Genomic DNA, 19327 nt, shown 5'->3' on the forward strand with positions numbered 1-19327 from the left:
AGAGGAGCTAGTGCCCTGTGGGGAGCTCTGGCCTGGAAGGCAAAAACATATTTAGCCCTGGAAGACTAAAGCATATTCAGGCTAAATCCATATTCAGCAGCAAATTCTTTGGAAAAGAGCACTGCACAGCAAAGGAATGCTGGATCATTTGACCCTGTCATGGAAATCCACTCCAAACCCTCCTCCTCCTAAAGGTGAAGCTGATTTTATCTCTTCTTGCAAAACCCTCCATTTCAGCATTAACTAACCCACCTCAGACACTTGGGCTGCTCATATTTATGTGTTGACTCTGGCAGAGTGTTGCTACATTCCTGCCTTTGGCAATGCAGCCACGCAGTCATCTGTGAGCTGGGCAGTCCAGCTGCATGCCACGCACTTTGACCAGTCTTTCCACCTCCACTCCAGTGTCCAGCTAATGCTTTTGTCAGATGCAGTGCCCATGAGAGCACCCAGAGCACGAGCAGCACCCTGGGGAGAGACCCAGAGCAGATCCAGCTGCCCTGTTGTGTTGTGACTTCTCAGGGCACCAGAGAATGAGAAACACATGGGACTGGACACGTATTCCCACCCACACCCACCGCCCTTGCTGCTGGTGTTTCCCTAAATTAGCAACCACACAAGGAAAACTCCAGGTAGAGTTTAACTCCAGTGTAGGGAGAAACAACAGCTGGAAAGGAGAGAGCACACAAGACACAGGACTTGCTTTCGAATAACCCTTCAACCTCAGGGTAATTACTGCTGTGGTGTTCTGAGGAAAATAAGGTCAGGAGGAGGAGAGCTCAGGGCAAGGTTCCCAGGGCTGTGCACAAGCAACTAGGACAAGGGTGTTTGTTCGGCCTTTTGAGGGGCTACAGCCTGGATTAATCTCAGAGAGAACGCAAGACCCAGAGGGAGCTGCAGAAAAAGCATCAGCCTCTCTAAAAACAGAAAGCAAAATGTTTTCTTTCTGTCCCCAGAGGCATGAATGCCAATGTCCTAGGAGCGTGCATGGGAAAGGATATTAAGAAGCGAGTTGTGGAGGCCAGATGGAGCAATGCTCTCCACAGGGACAGTGCTGCTTGCAAGTTCCAGTGGCTCTTTGAATGATGCTGTGGAGAGGGGCATTCTATGAGAAACCACACTTGGGAAGTGTCTCTGCTGTCCCAGTGGGAAGCTCTGGACATGGGCAGCAGAGAAGAGAGAGGAGCAACCTGTCAAGGACAGGGAACAAAGGAGGAACAGAGACAGCCTCCACAGGCAAGCACCACGCCCGGACTCCTATGGCTGCCAAGCTTTTGCAAGCGATGGCTCCACTTGAAAGAGCTGGGTAGGTCGAAGGTCAGGCATAATTTCACTCCCTTCTGCAGGGACTACTTAGGCCTTGCTGTTGCAGTATTTACCACTGGGTTTGGTTTCTTCTGCAGAGAGATCTGCCAGATTCTGCTGTGCGTAACCCTTTCCAAGCTGCGCTGATAGCAGATAGCCTGCTTCCCGTAGCTGGGGTGATAAAGAGGAAAATAGGTGAAGATGGGGGCCTTGCATTTCTCTGATGCTATCTTATTTATTTTCCAGCTTATACAAAGGTGTTTTCCTGTGAACAAGAGAGGTGAGCAATGCACAGGTGATCCCTTGCCCAAGCATAAAGCCCCCATCTGCCATAAAACTGACCAGGGCGCGTCTCGTGGCTGATGAATGTGCAGTGACAGCTTTGATATCAACACAATTTCATGTTCCTTCCCTCCACTCCCTCTTAGAAACTCACAGGACCTCACCCCACTACAATCAGGTAGCAAATATGCCCCTCCATCCCCCCACTCAGCCCTTGAATGCATCTTGTTTTGGGTAGCAGCTCCTATTCTTTCAACTATCTGCTCTGTAAACAAGTTCACTGGCTTAGGTCTATCTCAAAAGTCAGCTGTTACACCCCAGAGGGACTCTCCACCCAAAATGCTCCCACAACACTCCTTGAAATGTGGTTTTCCTCTCCCACCCCAGTTTTGAGAGCCCCCAAAAAAATCCCTGACAGAGGTAGCCCTCATCCTTCACAGACACCACTCTTTAAGAGTTCAAAGTTGTGGTTCAGGCCACAACACAGGTCCTGGGAAAGTTTCCTGTCATGTGGGACCAGGCCTCCCATCCTGCCACACGTGTTAGCCACTCTGAGTGGGAAGGAGAAATGATCTGTGGCACCACAGCAGTGGATTAAGCCCCAGTCTGCTCCTAATCCCTCTAACAGGATAACCAGGGGCTTGTGCCAGCACCTCCAACCTCCTGCAGCCCCTGCCAGCGTCACTGGCCTACCAGCACGAGGTTTCCAACAGCTGCCCAAGACATCCACTGGCTGGGACAGCCCTAGCATGTAGCCAGACTCCTCTGTTTAGCTTCTTGAGGAACAAAAGCCTTCCACACTCTCTGCCCTCTCCACCAAAAGGGTAATAGCTTCTTTAAAGACAGGCTGTACACTTAGGGATGCTGCTGTTTAGGAATCTTCAGAACTAATCAAAAAAACAAGATACGGAATATCCTTGGGGCATGGAAAGCTCCATAAGGCTACTGAGAGCCCTTCAGGATATCTAAAACTTTCTGATTTGAAAGGAAAAAGGCAAAGGGCAGCACGATCCCCTGGTTTCACTCTGCTGCCCGCTGCTGATCTTGTCAGAGCTCAGATGAGATTCCAGCCAGTTTAACTTCAAGTCTTTTGCTCTAACCTAAATAAACAAGATTACACCCAGCTTAGAGCCGGTGTGTCTGTGTAAGGTGCTTAATATAAGCACCTTTATATAACCCCCCTCTCTGAATCCTTTGCAGTCTTTAAGGATTTATCCATGCTTATCTCCAGCAGAAAAGGTGTTGCCTTCATCTTCATCTGGCAGATTGGAAACCAAGGGCTGGAAGGGCTCGAGGGAAGGACGTATCTCCCTTTATTTTGTCCATCCAAAAGCTGGACATGCAGGCTTGGCCTCTTAACACATGGCCTCATCAGCCAGTGGTAACTGCACCACTTCCTAAGGTCATTTGTAAATGCTGCAGCAGGAATTACCCTGGGAAATACCTGTTTCCTCACTGATGATGGATTATCATCGACCTCAGGCCAGGATTAAAGCCCTTTGTGGTGGTGGCTCCCTGTGGTGCTCATCTCAGAGAACTGCCCAGGACAGATGGGGCACAGTCCAGTCCCTCTGTAGCCTGTTGCTTGGGAGCACCAACCTGTAACACAAGCCCACGATCCGTGGTACACCAGGGTGCTTAATCCCTGATGGATTAGAAGCTTCAAGCAGCCTGAGCACTGAGCAGATACCACAGGAAGATAAACCATGGCTCTTTTGTTCTTTTTCAGGAAGACCTTTACAAGCTCCTGCCTTGACACAAAGCACTAAATTGTGTACTTGATAGCTTTATTATGCAGGTCCCTCTGATAACCTGTGTTTCTGTGGCAGGTTTCTGATCCTCACCCTGTTACCACGCTCACAAGACCCTTCCTTACTCAAGGCACCAATTTGGTGCATGTGCTTCTGGCACATGCTTGATGGAAGGTCCTCCAACGCCTGCAGGGCTTAAGGCAAGCTCACAGTCTGATTAAACAGGGGCCTGATGGCGCTAATGCTGTATGAATATGGAACAACACTAATGAACTCTAACGAGCTAGACCACAGGGTTTGTTTGCAGGAGCTCAGAACCTGTCCTACCGGCTGGTGGAGAAGAGGCAGTTTGCTCATTAGTGCACGCTCCCCTCCCGCCCATCCATGCCGAGAGAGGCTCTGCCCAGGTGGAGGCTTTATTATAATTTGTAAAGTTGTCTTTTGATCTCTGTATCTCGAAGCATAATGAGAAGGTTTGAACTCTGCCTGTCCCACCCTCTCCGTACCTCCCACTTGCTGTGATCCCCCAGAACCTGGCAGGCAAGGGGAGAACTGCCCCAGCTCTAGGATTCTCTTCTTCCTGGAGAGAAGCATATTTGTGGCCTTCTAAAACATGCTTTAGTAACCACAACCATGGCTGATGTAGCAGGAAAGCATCAGTCCCTGCACACCTTCCTCTCTCTCACACACACACCTGACCCTGTGAGGGAATCCAGTGTGATCACATCTCAAAAGCAGCTCCTTATTCCCTTGGTCCCCCCAGGCCAAAGCAGCTCTTGGAGGCCACCTGGAGACACTTGTGCTCCTAGGTGGAGAGGCTGGTGACCACTGATGCAGGATGTTGGCTCCTGTCGGACCTCAGCTCTGGAAGGAAGTTCCTGGTGACCGGTGCTTTCCGCTGGAGCTGCAGCAGGAGCTCCTGTGCTGGCACAGAGCCAAACATCCCACTCATCCCATGACCCATCAGAGCCTTCCCCTGATGATTCTGTCTCTCTCCCATCCGGGATCGATCCTGCACTGCTGTACAGCTGAAGCTCCTTCTCAACCACTTCCTGCCCCTTGGGCGGCAGCCTCCGGAGCCGCAGCGGAAACCGCAGCAAGAGCTCGTTTGGCACCGCGCTCCGTGTCCAGGACAGCCAGCTCAGCCACTCAGTTACTCCTCTCCAATGGCTCCTCCTTCCCTCAGAAGGAAATAAAAACAAGCTCCAAGGCAGCCGTGTGTCCCCAATGAAAGCCATCTGTCAGAGCCATCGCCACGGTCCCACTGGGCTCCGGTGAGTGTGTCCAGCCCCGCCATGGAGAAGCGCACGTAGCCAGTCCCAGGGGCAGCACGCACCCAAGGGGACACGAGGCTGGAGCAGGGGGTGCCACGGGATGGCCAGGCAGCTGTGTCCTCTCTGAGCACTCTGCCCGGGGCTGTGCTACCTCCTCTCTCAGCAGCGACAACAACTTCCAGGCAAGGAGCCAGCTGATAGCTCTGCACATGCACAGATGTCTCCATACAGTTCCCATACCCACTGTTTGGAGCGGTGAAGAGCTCCCTTGAAGAAACAAGAGTGGGCTGATGGGCAGGGGTATCCATCCATCTCCCCTTTCCTGCTTCACAAATTTCCTCCAAGGGATCTTTCCTAGCACTTAGTTGTGTGACCCTTGTGAAGACTCCCAAGCGTTTCCCCATCCCTGACAGGAGGTTTATACCAACATGTTTTTACAACAGGCATTGTTAGTCATACTCCATATGTCCTCTGCAATCACCCCTCCTTCTCAGTGGGATTTCCCATCACACCAACTATTTTGTCCAGCCTCCAACAGAGCCCTTATTAGAGCGTGAACCCATTTGCCTTCTGCCATCAACTCCCCCTACAGGCATTTTCACATTTCACTGTTCCCTCTCGCCTCCTCATTCTGTCCCACAGATCAGTTAATAATAATAGATCCCACCTATTCCATCTAGTGTTCTTGGAGAGCTAAGCAGCTGCAGCTCCAGTGATGAGTCCCTCTACACATCCCCAGCTGGCAATGGGCTGCTGCCCTGCGAACCCCAGCAGTAAAACCAGTGACTCTCGCTGCAGACATCCAGAGTAGACACAGAGTGAAAACATCTGGGTTCAACAGCCCTCAGCTCCTAACAGGGCTTTGCAGCTTACCACAGCATTCCCTTTGGTCCATGCTCTGGGCCAGGTTTGTTTGTATCTCTTTTAAGATGTCCTCCAGGGACCTATGGATGCAGCTCCAGCACCTCCTTTAGCACCAGAGCAGTTATTAGGGGCTTGTGTGGTAATCTGTGTCCAATTTAGAAAGCTCTCTTCCACTCCTTGCTAACCCACCTCAGGACTGAGGTAGAAAACAGAATGGAGGTCACCTCAAGATCTGATGTGGCTCATTTCTATGAGCAGGGCTGGCTTCTTGACACTGTGCTGCACACACCACTCACCCGAAAGAACCCCAGAACCTCCCCACCCACCCTAGGGTGGTTCAGTCCCTTTAGCTGTGAATGGGGCTTATTTACTCTCTCCCTCCTCTGTTGTCTGCCTGTTGTCTTCTCCCTTTAGGTGGGTTGTTTTCTGCAAGACCTGAGAACATAAGAACACATCTACCTGTGCTTCCTCCTGCTCCAGCTACACCTGCACATCTGCCCTGCCTGCTGCAGGCAGGGAGAGGAGAGCAGCCCTGCCAGCTGTGAGGACAGTGACCCCAGCCTCAGGCCAGCAGCAGGGCTGTGTTTTGCAGAGCACGTGCAGCCCCACGTAGGAGGCACGTTTGCTCCTGCTGCCTGTGGTTCCTGGCAGGCTTTCCAGGGAGCAGCCCTCAGCTCACAGAGCTGCTTGTTCAGGAGCATGTTGTGTTTTTGCCTGGGCTTGCAGCTGCCTGTCAGCTGCTGTACAAACACAGCCCTGTCTCCCATCTCCCCCCGGCCTCTCCTCGCTCCTCAGCCCGGCTCTTTGCGGTGCTCAGGATTAGCCACACCTTAGCTGGGTAAACAGGAGCTGATCCTGCCCCATCAGCCAGGGGCTTTGCAGCCTCAGCTGCCGCAAGCAAGAAGTGCTCCTTTATTTTTCTCCCAAGTAAATCTCCCTTTCATCATTCAGCAGATCTGAAGCCTTTAATTAGACACAGCAGTGGATGTGATCAACTGCATTGGCTTCATCTTCTATTTTCTTTCTTTATCCTTTTATTTTCTTTCTTCATCCTCCTATTCTCTGCTTTTATTCCACTCAGCTTCCCTATCTTCTGAGCTGTTCTTCATTTTCTCACTCCTTTTATCCACTTTTTTTTTTTATACCCATCTGAGAAAAGCCACCCTTCCTTTCTGTATGTCACCTTCTGCGTGCTGAATAATGAACTAATGAACTATTCTGGTCTGAAAAAAAGCCCTGGAGATTGTTCCTAACTCCAGCCAGCACCTTAGTCTCCATCCCAGCTCAGAGGCAGCATTTCCTGCAAATTTCTACCTGGCTCTGCAGGGATGCTGAGCGGGGAAGGAGGAGGACACCCATTCCCTGCAGCACAGCACCCTCTAGCCTCCGCCGGGGTGGTAGCTCTTTCCTGAGCTGGAAGGAAGGACCTTCACCATCATCACTCAGCCACGCATCCTCCCATCCTGCCGCACTCTCCACAAATCCAGCCCTGCTCCCCACATAACTCCTGCATAACAAAATCCTCCTGCAGCATTACTGCCAAATCCCAGGATGGATTTCATGGGAATCCGGAGGTCAGGATTCAAAGCTGGTCTGCTCTGAGGAGATGTGTGGCAAATCAGACGTCATTTCCCAAAAGTTGAGACATCAGTTTTGCAAGGTGGAGCCGCAATGAGCCAAGGTGAGGTCAGCCTGGAGATGGGGTCATTACACAGCATCAGCAGCACTGTTTATTTCCTCCAGCCCATGCAATGCATTAACTCAGAGATGGTACAAAGGGAAGTGCTGCTCCTGCAAAGCCAGGTAAGTTCAGCCAGAGGAATGGAGTGCAGTAGCTCTGCAGTTGCTTTGTTTCCTTGGGACACTGATCTGCAGCTTTCCAGGTGCCTGTGCATGGAAAAGGGTGGTCACTCTCAGCTCACCATGGCCATGGTGGCAGATCTTCACTGCTTGGCTGTGACTGCCAGTGCATCTCCAGGAAGCCATCAGGCAGGTGGAGATTCTCTGGATTAGCCTTTCATCCCAGCCATCCCACAGCTCTTTGCACCTTCCTGCTCACCTACCCTCCTTGCCAAACTCTGACTCCCATGGACCCCACCAGCCTCAGCCACAACCCTCCTCTCTGCACCAGCATCAAGCCTGTTTCCTTTCACCCCTGCCTTCCTTCTACACCTCCAGGAAACAGAGCTCTGGCTCTCTGCTCCCAAACACCATCACTCATTCTCCCAAATCACAACTGTAACCATTTCTTTTGTACTCACCATCATCCAAACACCGTTGTATTCTCCCTCCCTTCCTCCCAGACCTATACCAATTCCCTCTATTTTGGCACAAAATCAATCTTCTGCCTCCACTCAATTTATTTCCATGAATATTGCTCTCTAGGAAAAGGCCCATTCCTCAGGCAATACTAAAATTTGGATTTTTACAAGGGGCTGCTAATCCCATTGTTCAGTTCACTGAGCATTTCAGTTTGCAGGATTGCCACCCTGCATTCTCCTCAGGCACCACTACTTCTATGGAAACTTTCCCACAGAAAGCATTTTGCAAGCAGCCCCTGAAAAAAAACTCCACAAGACTGTGGCCTTAGCAGACTCCTTTGCCAGCTTTCTGAGGTGGGACAATCACAGCCTTTCCAGACTCCAACCTCAGCAACACACTGAGGCAATAGTGGCAAATGTCAGACAGACCACTTGGGATTAAACAGAAGACCAGTGGTTTCCTTTATTCAGCAAGACATCTTGGAGACTCTCCAGGAGAAGCTCATACATCCTTCTGGCTCTAGTACATTCATTTTTCTGAATCCACCCTGCTTTCTCCCAGAGATGCCTCCTCTCCCTGCTCTCACTGCCTGCTAAACACTTCCTGCTCTGGTGCCACCTTCACTGCACAGAACCCCCCTGCTTCTGCAGGTGGTTCTAGGGACAGGTGCCATACCAAAGCACTGCCTGGCACCTGCAGCTGTATCTTAAGTTCAAAATGTGTGAAAGGGACAGAAACAGCTCTAACTGATCAAGAGGTGGTATTAGAGGTAGCTGCAGAGAACAAGTCTGCTCAGTCTGGCAGCTTTTGGGGAAGAAGGTATCCTGAAAGTAGGAATTTCACCTAACCAGACTCCCTGGAAAATTCAGTAGTGTTGTGGCACAGGTTTCTCTCAGGGAGATACAGATGGATCCTTCTCCCAGACCACTGAGTTTGTTTGTGGAGACAGGCAGGGCTCAAGTGCCATGGAGCAACCAAAGCAGGACCAGCAGCACTGCTGATGCCAGGAAGTGATTTTTAAAACCTCTTCCTCTGGGCAGCAGCTGTGGCTGGATGTGGGATAAAAGCAGTGAGCTGGCTGCTGGGAAATTGTGGACAGAAGCAGCAGAACACAGCCTGGTAAAGTGCTCAGCTCAGTGGCATTTCTCTTTTGGCCTGAAGAATTTGGGAATGCAATAGCCCATCTGCTCTGAAATGATCAGTGATGCTCTCTGTACAAGCAGTCTGAGCTCTCTGGGGTTTGGGAGAAAAACAAAAACAAAAAAATAGTCATAAAGTCTCTAGCAATGGCTTTCAGCCATTAGAGGAGACCAGAGTTTATGGTCTAGAGGGGACAAAAAGGTGGACAGCAGTACCCAGAAGGGCTGAGGTCAGTCACTGCAGTTCTATAATTAGGAAATAAATAGCATGCTAAATAAACCCAGAGTAGAAGCTTTTGAGGAGAGTGACAGAGCTGAAAGTTGGCAAGGAGCAGCTGAATGAGAATGTGATGGAAAAATACAGATCAGGTGGGCCACATGCCACCTCCCCAGCTGGTTTGTATGATGCAGCCTTTCTCCCATCCCTGGCACTTGCCTCTGTTCATTGCCAGCTCCTCAGGACAGAGGCTGGTCTATTTAGAGCTCTGCAAAGTGCCCATTACTCTTTTAGACACCATTTTCAGAAAATATGTAAGAGTCCAAAGAGCACTGTGCCTCGAGATCCAGCAGGGTCAGGAACAGCATGGCTCTGCAGCCCACAAGCCAAAGCCTCACTGGCACTGCAGGGAAGGCAGAGCAGGAGAAGAGGAAAAAGCATTGCCTTTATTTCCATCTGCAAAGCCTTTTTTGTGCTCACATGTCACTGACAGGCACTTTGCTTATTTTCAGCTGGCAATCAAACCCTGCCTAAGAGGTGTTTTCCTTTTTGCTCCTGCCACACACTGCCATAGATGAACACCCTGATGTTTCCTCTGGCAAAAATGTTTCCTCAGGGGTGCAAAGTCCGCAGGAGTCCTTCAGTGCACAGCTGAGCTGAGCAGTCCTTGCTGAGCAGGAGAAAAGCTGGGCCAGGGGAAATGAAGCAGAAAAACAGTTCAGAGTTGTGGCAGCAACAGCCAAAAGAGAGAGGGATGTGAAGAACAAAAGGTGATTGTCACCACGGTGTTGCACGGGGGTGTCTCGGGCTGGCTCAGCAGCACGTGGAGCTCTCTGTGCCTGGTACCTTTCCAACTGCTGCAGTTAAAAAGGTGGGATTTTCATTAGGCTTTTTTTGGCCTCTCTGTACAGAGGTAATTGCCTGCCCAAAGCACAAGGCAGAGCTGCATTCTTCCTGTGCTTGCAGTTTCCAGCATGTACAATTGTCCATTTTTGCCACACAGCTCAGAGAGGGATCCTCCTGTCTCCAAAGCATTGGGGTGTTCCTGGACACTCCCATCCCACCTCTCAGCAATACCAGCAGGCAGAAATATCTGCTGGGCTGAAGCAGCTAAATCCTTCCCTAGAAGACTGGAAATGAAGCTCAGCTCTTTCCAGCACTGTTCCTTTGGGATGGCTCAGGCTCAGATGGCATTTTCTGGGTATGAGCTGTTCACTGTGAATGGCACAACCTTGCCCCTGGCTCTGGGCCAGAGAGCTCCACCCATGGCACAGGCACCCAGGGCTGCTGCAGCACCAACCCTGCAGAGCCCACCATCGGCCACAGCAACTCCCCACACATACCAGCTGTTTTAACTGCCCAAAGTCGGATTTGCATTCCCAAAATGTGCCTGCTTCCCCCCAGACATCCCTGCTCCCACGCTGCAAGGTGTAGCTGGAACCCCTCAAACTGCTGCCCAGAGTAAAACACCAACAATCTGCTCTGGTTCTTCCCTCCCTCTCTGGAGACACAGCACCTTTTCCATCACTTCCCTCCTTGGGAACACTGCTCAGGATTCCGGCTCCCACTGTAAATTTATGCTGCCACCTCTTCAGTGTTCACCTCTCCTCAGCAAGAAGTGAGCAGCAAGTTTGGTTTGCTTTGTTTTGTGACAGGTCTGTAACAATGCTGTCTTCTAACAGCTGAGCTTCTCTCACTCCAACAGTCTCAAGGACTTAAAATAAAAGCCTTGCCTGGAGGCTCAGCTCAGGTTTGAGGCGTATTTTCCTGCCTGGATCTGTTTTTTCCTGCCCGGATCAGATGGTGAAAGAGCTAAGGTACACCTGGAATCAATTGGACTGCAATTTTCTGCAATCAAACTCAAACACATTCCTCAAATACCTAAAGCTGAGTCTGATACCGGATGTTTATCTGCTGAGCCTATCTGCTAACTTGATCACAAGCATAGCTGCCTTGAGACGAACCAAACCTCAGCCCAGCTGAGCCACTGACAAATTTAGCAACCATAAACCCTGGGTATTTTCACAAGGTTAATTAAAAGATAAGGAATACAACTCTGTTTGACTGACTGGTGTGGGATCACACCTGTAGCAAGCGTGGAGAGAGGAGGATGCTGTTTGTTCTGCCACCTTCATTCCAGAATTTCCCTCTCTGCCCTTACCCAGAGCTCCCTCCTTCCCTGTGACTCAGGCTACAGCAGTTACTCATCCCTCCACGTACACAGCGCCCTGGAAAATGTGACTTGCTCCTTGAGAGCTTTCTCCACGTAGGAAGCTCCAACACCCGGTAAACAGAGGAAACATTTAAAATATCTGAAATGAGAGGAAGGATTTTTCCATCCAGTTATATAAAGCAACCATTAACACAGCTCAGAACGGTCGATATTACCAACAACGTAACGCAGGGCTCTTCTGGAAGAATATAAAAAACACAGGTTTATAAACATCACATCAGGGACAGTTTTTTAACTTATAATTTATTTTCCTCCCAGCGCCATTGAGATAGGGTAGGGTCCATCTACCTCTGAGTGGATTTTGCTGTCCCCATCACAGACCCCACTTGGTGGGACAGTGCTGAGCACTCTGAGGGACCAGGACAGAGCCTTCACTGCCGCCAGCTCTGAGGGACCCTTCACCACTGCCAGCACAGCCCAAGGCTGCTCTGAGGGACCAGGGCAGAGCCAAGGCTGCTCCCAGCCTTGGCCACCCAGAGCTGGGCCCACGATAAACAATCCCAGCGTGCTGAGGGCCCAGCCACCATTCCTAAGGCTCGAAGGTACTGTTTGTAAAAGACGCGGTATTATGTAAGCAGCAGCGGGTACATCACACGGCTTATCGGCAGCCTGGAGGGATCTTTGCTCCTCAACACCACCCAGCTCCGTGGCACTGAGGAGCAACCGTGTCCTGCAGCTGGAGCCGCTCCCCAGGCTGCGTCCCCCACGCCACGTGGGGTGACTGTGACGGCAGGAAGTGGCGGTATACTGAAAATACAGCTGAGGAGAAGGCTGAGGCTGCCCCCACCCCTCCCAGCCCGCCGTGCCCTCAGGCCCCGCTCTGTCATGGCCGCGGCACCACCGGCACTGCCGCTGCCCATAGCCCCGCCCTGAGCCCACGGCCGCTGCCAATCACCGTCCTCCGCCTGACTGACAGGTTTCCGAGCCATTGGGCTCGCGGCGTCCCTCCCCCCGCTCTGCTCTAGCCAATGGCACCCGCGCTCCAGTGATGGAGCGCCCGCCCCCAGCTCGCCCTCTGACCAATCAGCGTGCGGGTCTGGGCGGAAGCGGCGCGGTGGTGGCCAATGGGACGCAGAGGGCGGCCGGTAAAGGGCAGCGGGCGGCGGGCCCGGGGCAGACGGGCGGGAGCGGCGGCAGGAGCTGGCGGGGCCCTTGTGCCCGGCCGGGGCTGCAGGTGAGGAGGGGGCGCCCGGCAGCGCCTTCCCGCAGGGCCCGGGGAACGGCTCAGCCTCCTTCCGTTCCTCTCGTGCACGCCTGGGGGGCTGCCCGCGGCCGGGCGGGTCCCTGCCCAGCCGTGCGCTGTGTGCACGCTCGGCCCCGCGTGTTGGTTGCCCGGGGGACGATGGGGATGTCGCTCGGTGGGGCTGTGGCGGTTGGGGCCTGGGCCCCTCGCGGTTCTCCCGGCGCTGGGAGCTCTGGGGATGGCGGTGCGGTGACGGCTTCCCCCGTGGCTGCCTGGGGTGCGGGGCAGGGGCGGCAGTAGGGGCAGCGAGCCCGGGGCTCGCAGTGAGGGGAGGGGAGGGATGCGATCGGGGCTGGAAGCGGGGCGGAGAACGAGAGCGTGAATGAGAGCCGGGGGATCGTGCCCCTGTCAGGCCATACTGCTCCCGATAAACCAGGCTCTTCCCTGGTGCTCCCACTCCAAGATCCTGACTCTGCTACCAGCATCTTGTATCAGCCTCAGGCTCCCTTTTGTTGCCTGCTGTTTGTTACCCTGTGTGTTGGGGCTCTGCTCCATCCCGCACTTTCAGGTGTAACTTGTGCATCTCCTCCAGCACAGGAAGTGTGGATGTGTCTATCACAGTTGATGAGTTACAGCTGCTGAGATGTCTCACCTGATGCTATCTTGTTTGCAGAGGTATGTCAGGAGCAGCTTTATCCATGCAGTTATGGCTGGAGGGATTGCATTCTGTACTTTCAGTCTCATGTAGGTTCTCTCAGAGAATTCCTAGCAGCTTCCTCTTATTGTTGATGAACAATTGTCACTGGTCTGGCAAATATAAAGATTCCTGTCAGCCTCTTAGATTGCTTTTTGGCTTTCACAGCACTGGTGTGTCCTTCTGTAACAAGTGTTCCTGGCTTGTTAGTCAGCTAGCTGGTACAGTGTGTTCGTCTTTCATGCCTCATTTATCAATTCTTATCATGCTTAGCCATGTTCATAGTATTGCTTAGGTTGATATGTTCAAGTCCCTGCTGATGTGGTGTCCATAGAGCACTCAGTTCAGTTGTTTGTATTTGTGATATCTCATTTTTAGACTTTCTTTGATAACATGTATTTCCTGTGCAGGGAGTTTTCTCTTGGGTTGCTGTCTTATCTTTCATGAGTCACCATCTCTCTGAGGTGCTTGCTTAGTTCTCAGATCACAAGAGAAGTTTCAATAGCTTCTCTTGCCTCTTCTTAGATCAGAGGACATTCAGCCATTCTTCTTATTCTAGACATCGCTTATTTTGGTCTCAAAGTCAAGAGTAAGAACAGGAAGGATATGAAAAGAGAAGTAAAAGCTAATGTTTAAGTTCTTCCATTCTCCTGTCTTAGTCTTAAAAATAGTGCTTTTGCATGGGAGGTCCTCTGTGTTACTGAGTGAATTAGCTGCACAAAAGATGAGGCTGACCTAAGATTGTGCCAGACAGTCTTTTTTAGGTGTGGAAGAGAGGTTGAGGTTATGGACAAAATCTTCTACCTTGTAGAACTGTTTCTGAAGAAACTTAAAAATTAACTTGTTCTTATTTTCCTTTAAAAGCTGTATTTCTCTATTCAGAGAGTGAATAGCAGCTTAAACTCTTAGTGTTTCATAAAGCTGCTTTATTAAACCTGTCCTGTGAAAACTCAGAGATTAACACATTGGAAGAGTTGTACTGGGCAGGAAAGGTGGCGAAATAAGACTGTTTGACCTTGACACAGGCACATGAAGCTGTTTTCTAAGTTCCAGCTATACTCCAGATGGGATTTGGTGTAGGATAGGAAATGGTTGCTTTAGAGCAGTGAAATGCCTGGGTGCTACTGGCTTTACAGTGTCCTGTTACCTTTCTTCATCCATATCTCTTGCCTCTTCATCCAGACTTCCACACTGCCAGCTCTGTACCAGAACTTGGATTAAGCTAACCAAGAACAGGATTTTTCTAGTAGGAGTGTAAATGCTGGGCTTGGCTGCTTGTAATTCCTACTGAAAGGTGCCAAGACCAGCCTGAAACTGGTCACTTGGACTTTGCAGCAAAAGCCTAAACAATTGTGGTTTGTTAGTGCTTTGGAGTCTTCACCTACACTTCTGAGTTTCTCTGGAAAAGTGTTTGGTGATGTGTTACACTCTGAATTGCTGTTGTTAATGTGCTGTAGATCAGTTGATCTTCTGTGCAAGTATTTACCCTTCTTCTGCCTATATACCTTGCAGAGTTTACACTTAGATGCAGTTAAACATCTGATCAAACTCAGCTGATTGATTGAATTTCAATTGATTTCATTTCAGTGTGCAAGGGCACACTGTCCTTCTTGTGCAGAAGCAGAGTCCCCCTTGCCCAGCATACATGGGTGGGGGGCAGTGATGGTGCCCTGTGGGGCAGCTGTCTTAGCATTTTCTGGCTCTAGCAAGGCTTCTGCACCCAAGGGCTTGCCTTTCATTTAGCTTCTTCAGCTGACTTAATAATAAAGATTGTCTCTGACTGCCAGCCTTACTCAGCCAGTGTCAGGTAGCAGTAATTGAAAATGCTTTGCAAAGCAGTTCAGTACAAACCAGGTGCTTGAAATGTCATTGAGTTCTTAAAGGTAATGGCAGTGGGAGGCTGTGCCAGGCTTGGCAGAGAAAAGATTTTTATCTGTATCTCCAGACTGACCAACCAGTACAGTTGCCTATTACTCTCTCTGCTGTTGAGTAATGTTTTCATTTCTTCTTATCATGGGTTCAGTCTGACTAAAACAAATTACACTGACAACTTAAAATGAGTTGAGCTCTTGGAAATGCTGAACTTTTCTGAAATGTCTCATGTCTTACTTGCAGGTAACTGAGCTGCAGCCCTATTCAGGGCATCAAGTACTCAAAAAGTATAGTACAGGTTCTTCACAGGAAGGGACAAGTGACTGCTGCTGAGAGTAGCTTGTCCTGCTTCTAAACTTACCTCAAAGCATCCTCAAAGATGCTTTTGTATAGAGCTGCAGGTTCCAAAAAGCTTGTGCAGAGGGGATTCAAGACTGGCTCTCTTATCTGGAACAACCAGTTCTATGAAGTGTTGGTTAAGCATATGTGAATATGAAGGGTTGTACTAAGTGAAATAAGCACATGCACAGTCATTTACAGTGACCCTCCTTGTAAGAGGTAAGGACAAAATGTCCTAAAACACGAGCCTGTAATACCCCTAGCCTGTCACTGATTCAGCAGGAGAGAGGGCAGTGCAGCTCTTTGCACGTTGAATTGCTGGTGACTGCTGTAGTCCTCCAAAACCTCTCTTTTACTTGCAGTCTGGGAGAACCTAAATATTCAGCAGTGGTGGTGGCTGTGTGTTGGTCCACCCCTGTCTCTTTGTGTGTAGTTCTTCTGTCCTGAAACGTTTTTGCTTCAATTTCGATGTTTCTTGTGTGAATTATGTTACTCCTCCAGTGCAAGCCTTCTATCTGTCATGGGCAGGCTGTGAGAGAATGACTCTGCAAATCTCCTGCTCCCCTGTGGAGAGGAGCTGCTCTTCAGGGGAACAAAGTAAGCAAGGTGTTTGTTATTAAAGACCGCAGTGAAACAGCACCTCAGCTTTTCATCCTGTTCAATATTTTGTTTTCAGGCTGCTTGAACTGGACTGTTCTCAAATAAAGTTCTCTTGCCTGTGATTTGTTGTAGGTGGGCTCTCCCTGCTGTGTGTGGAGCATGTTCCCCACTTGCTCAGCCCTCTGGCTGAGCAAACAGCTGTGATGTATTTGGACTTTGAGCTATTCCTCCAGTATGTTCAGCTGAGCCCTGTGGCAGTGTGGAAATGGAGGAGTTGCAGTCAGAGGATAAATGAGGCTTTAACAATGTGATGTTTCAAAATATAATGAAGGAATAGAGCAGACTTCCTTGAGAAGAGATGGTCTATAATGCAGTTTTTATTAGCTCACTTAGCTCTCTGTGGCTTGGTTCCAGCAGCATTCCCTCAGCTACTGAGCATGGTTTGTTGGGTTCTCTACAGTCTGCTCACTCCATTTCTTCCCTGGAGCTTAATGCTGGCACAGTTATGTGGTAGGCAAGGGACACCTGCTAATGCTTTAGGACTGTGCAAAGGTGTTATCCAACATTCCTCTCTGTACCTGGAAGTTATCTTGACCTCCTCAAGACCTATAGTTACATAAGGTAGTGGTTGGAGAGACAGTCCCAAGTCTCTGCACCTTATCTTATAGGAAAGACCCATGTTATTTGAGCAAACGTAATTATTTGACTACTGCAATTAATAGATTTCAGTGAAGTCAGCGTCTGCTCCTGTCTTGGTTTAATCATGTTCATGAAGTGTGTGCAATAAAAGGTAATGCAGAGGTTTTCAATCCATTTGACACAAACAGGAGCCAGGATAAGGTGATGTAACAAGGACTCTACATAGCAACCTTAACTAATGTCTAAAAGCTGCCTGTCCTGAAATAGAACTATTTCTGATTTAGTTAAGATGATATTGTGGGGAAACAATGGCAGTTCCTGTAGTTAGGAGGAAATGAATATCAAGGCTCATTTGACTGCAAATTAACATTCTTGGAGAAGTGAAAGTGCTGAAGAGCCTTTGCCCCTCTTGGCTATACATTTATTCTTGGGTGCATTTTTAAGCAACCTGCCTTGGGCTGTACACCCAGCCCTCTGAGATGCTTGATTCCTGCTCTGAAGGTGTAGAACTCCTCAAGGGCAAGGCAAAAAGCTTCAAGGCACCTGTCTTTCTGACTGTGCTGTTGGTTCCTTGTGCTGTGAACTTTATCCCTGTAACCTCACAGTACCTCTGAATTTAGTGTGAGCCAAGTTTGTAGCTGATGAAAAGGTCAAGTTCCAGTGAAGGCACCAGCCAAGAATTTTTTTCAGAGCAGGGTGTAAACAATACTTGTTGGTTTCTGTACTTGCCAACCAACCAAATCCTGACCTGGGTATGGCCCTGGCCCAGGGAGGGATTTGCACTGAGGACTTCAAAAGGCTGTCCAAATAGTGTTCTTTAAACATCCTTATGATGGGGCATGTCAGTGTGCCCTCTTTATTTTGGAGACAAAATCTGTCACATGTTAGACAACAAACCTGTGGTGGGCTTTGCCAAACTCCTGAGGACGGCACTTTATCTCTCATGGCCACATCTAACCCTAAACTTAAGTGCCTTATGAGCTCAGCTAATTCTTAATCATACCCTCTGAGGTCTGAGACTTAGCTGGCTCTTTTAAATGGCCAGAAGTACTGAGTGATGCATCGAGATCTCAGCATTTGCCTCTGACGTGTTCTCTGAGCCACACTGAAGGTAATGGGAGGTTCTGCACTGGGTGAGCTTGGGCTGGGTAGATGCCAGTCTCAAGATAAATGGTGTTATAACTTGCTTTTTGTGCATAAGCTGATGAGGCATAGTATTGGTGTGGCCCTAAAATACTTGTGCCTGTAGTTTTCAGAGAACAAAGCAGTTTAGATTTAACATTTTCCCATGAAAACAAAGGCACTTTTTATAGAGCTGCTGGGTAAAAGGATCTGGAACTGTGCAATAAAACTTGAGGCTTTCCTCATGAGTCCTCTTACACAGGTTCTGTACTTGTCCTCCAGTGCTTAGTCTGGCAGCCTTTCCCATCAGGACACATGCTTCAGAGCCCTTCTCAAGTGTTTTCATCTGCATGGTCTCTAAACATCATCCTCTGCATTTAAATTGCTGAAAGCTCAGCAGTGTGACACTTCCATGCACTTCCTGGAGTGACATTTGAGTAATATGAATGAAACTTGCCTTTGTTTCAAAAACTATGCAGGGCTCTACTTTTTACCCTTTCCTTAATGAAGTTCCTTTCCCCATAATGTGGTTCTAAATATCTTACATGGTAGTGACAAGCCTGTACCTTCTGGTTTTGCAGTGTATCTTTCAGAAAGGTCATTAGCTTTGGCTGATGTTAAAGGTGTTAATTTCCTGGAAACATTCCACAAAGAACTAACTTCAGCCTTCCTCCTTAAAAAGGTGGGAAAAAAACCACACCTTATTTCTGATCCCAGTCTGCCTAGGCACAACTCTAAAGTAGGGTAAGTTTGCTTTCCTCTTGTCTGATATACTTGTTTTCAAGGTTTTATTCCCAAACTAAAATGTATGGAGCCAGTCTGAGAAATGTCTGATATGTTAGTTAACAAAGTCTGCCTGCTTATATCTGTCAGAAATGGCCTCTCTGGCTCTTCTGAGTCCTAGTGGGTAAGAGTATTACTGTGCTTGGTAAGCTGTAACTGAATGGGAAAGGGAATTGTTAAAGCCTCACTGTTGGCCAGGCATGTTTCCAGTGTTGTGGTGTCCAGCTGAGCTCTGAGAGCATCAGTCAGCCAGAATGCTGAGGGGTGGGGAGGCATCCATGAGGCTTTTGTACCAAGCTGCCCTTTCTGGAAATGGCATTCCTTCCAGATTCTTCAGGCCATGTAATGGAGAGCAGGAGATCTCGTTAGTGCAGCCCCTTTGCTCTTTGTGTTCCATAAAGCTGCATCCTTGCATTAGCCCAAAGCATTTCTAATGCCTCAGTGAAATAAATGAGTCTGCCAGGCTTTCAATGGCTTGTTAAAAGGAGGGAGGATCCTGTGGGAATGGCTCCCTTTAATATCTTTGCTTTTTTAGTGTTGCTTTTCCAGTATGAAGAGTCAGACTCTGCTTTCGTGGGTGGAGGAGCTGTAAAGCTTGGTAGCTACCAAATCCTGTGTGTGCCCTGTTGAGTCACAGTGGCTTCTGTCTCTGGAAGTTTCCTCTCCATAGGAAACCAGAAACTGAAATGTGTACAGGTCTTGGATTTGTTGATAGTTATGAGTTCACTTACTGAACAAGTAAATATTTTGATGATAGATTTCCCAAAA

The 19327-nt window shown here is 49.3% G+C and overlaps 1 protein-coding gene across 2 annotated transcripts in view; it reads left to right on the top strand.

The window, feature by feature from the left end:
- The first annotated feature begins 12429 nt into the window (after positions 1 to 12429).
- ABHD2 (abhydrolase domain containing 2, acylglycerol lipase) overlaps positions 12430 to 19327 on the top strand; it is a 36064-nt gene continuing 29166 nt past the window's right edge. The window contains exon 1 of one of the 2 annotated variants that reach the window (XM_059482572.1): positions 12430 to 12501. The gene's annotated coding sequence lies outside the window, so the exon portion shown is untranslated. Of the gene's footprint in view, positions 12502 to 13229; positions 13255 to 19327 lie in introns of those variants that run through there. The other variant, XM_059482573.1, reaches the window with a different exon arrangement.

The sequence above is a fragment of the Ammospiza nelsoni genome, chromosome 14, assembly GCF_027579445.1.
Source record: "Ammospiza nelsoni isolate bAmmNel1 chromosome 14, bAmmNel1.pri, whole genome shotgun sequence".
Taxonomy (NCBI): Eukaryota; Metazoa; Chordata; class Aves; order Passeriformes; family Passerellidae; genus Ammospiza; species Ammospiza nelsoni.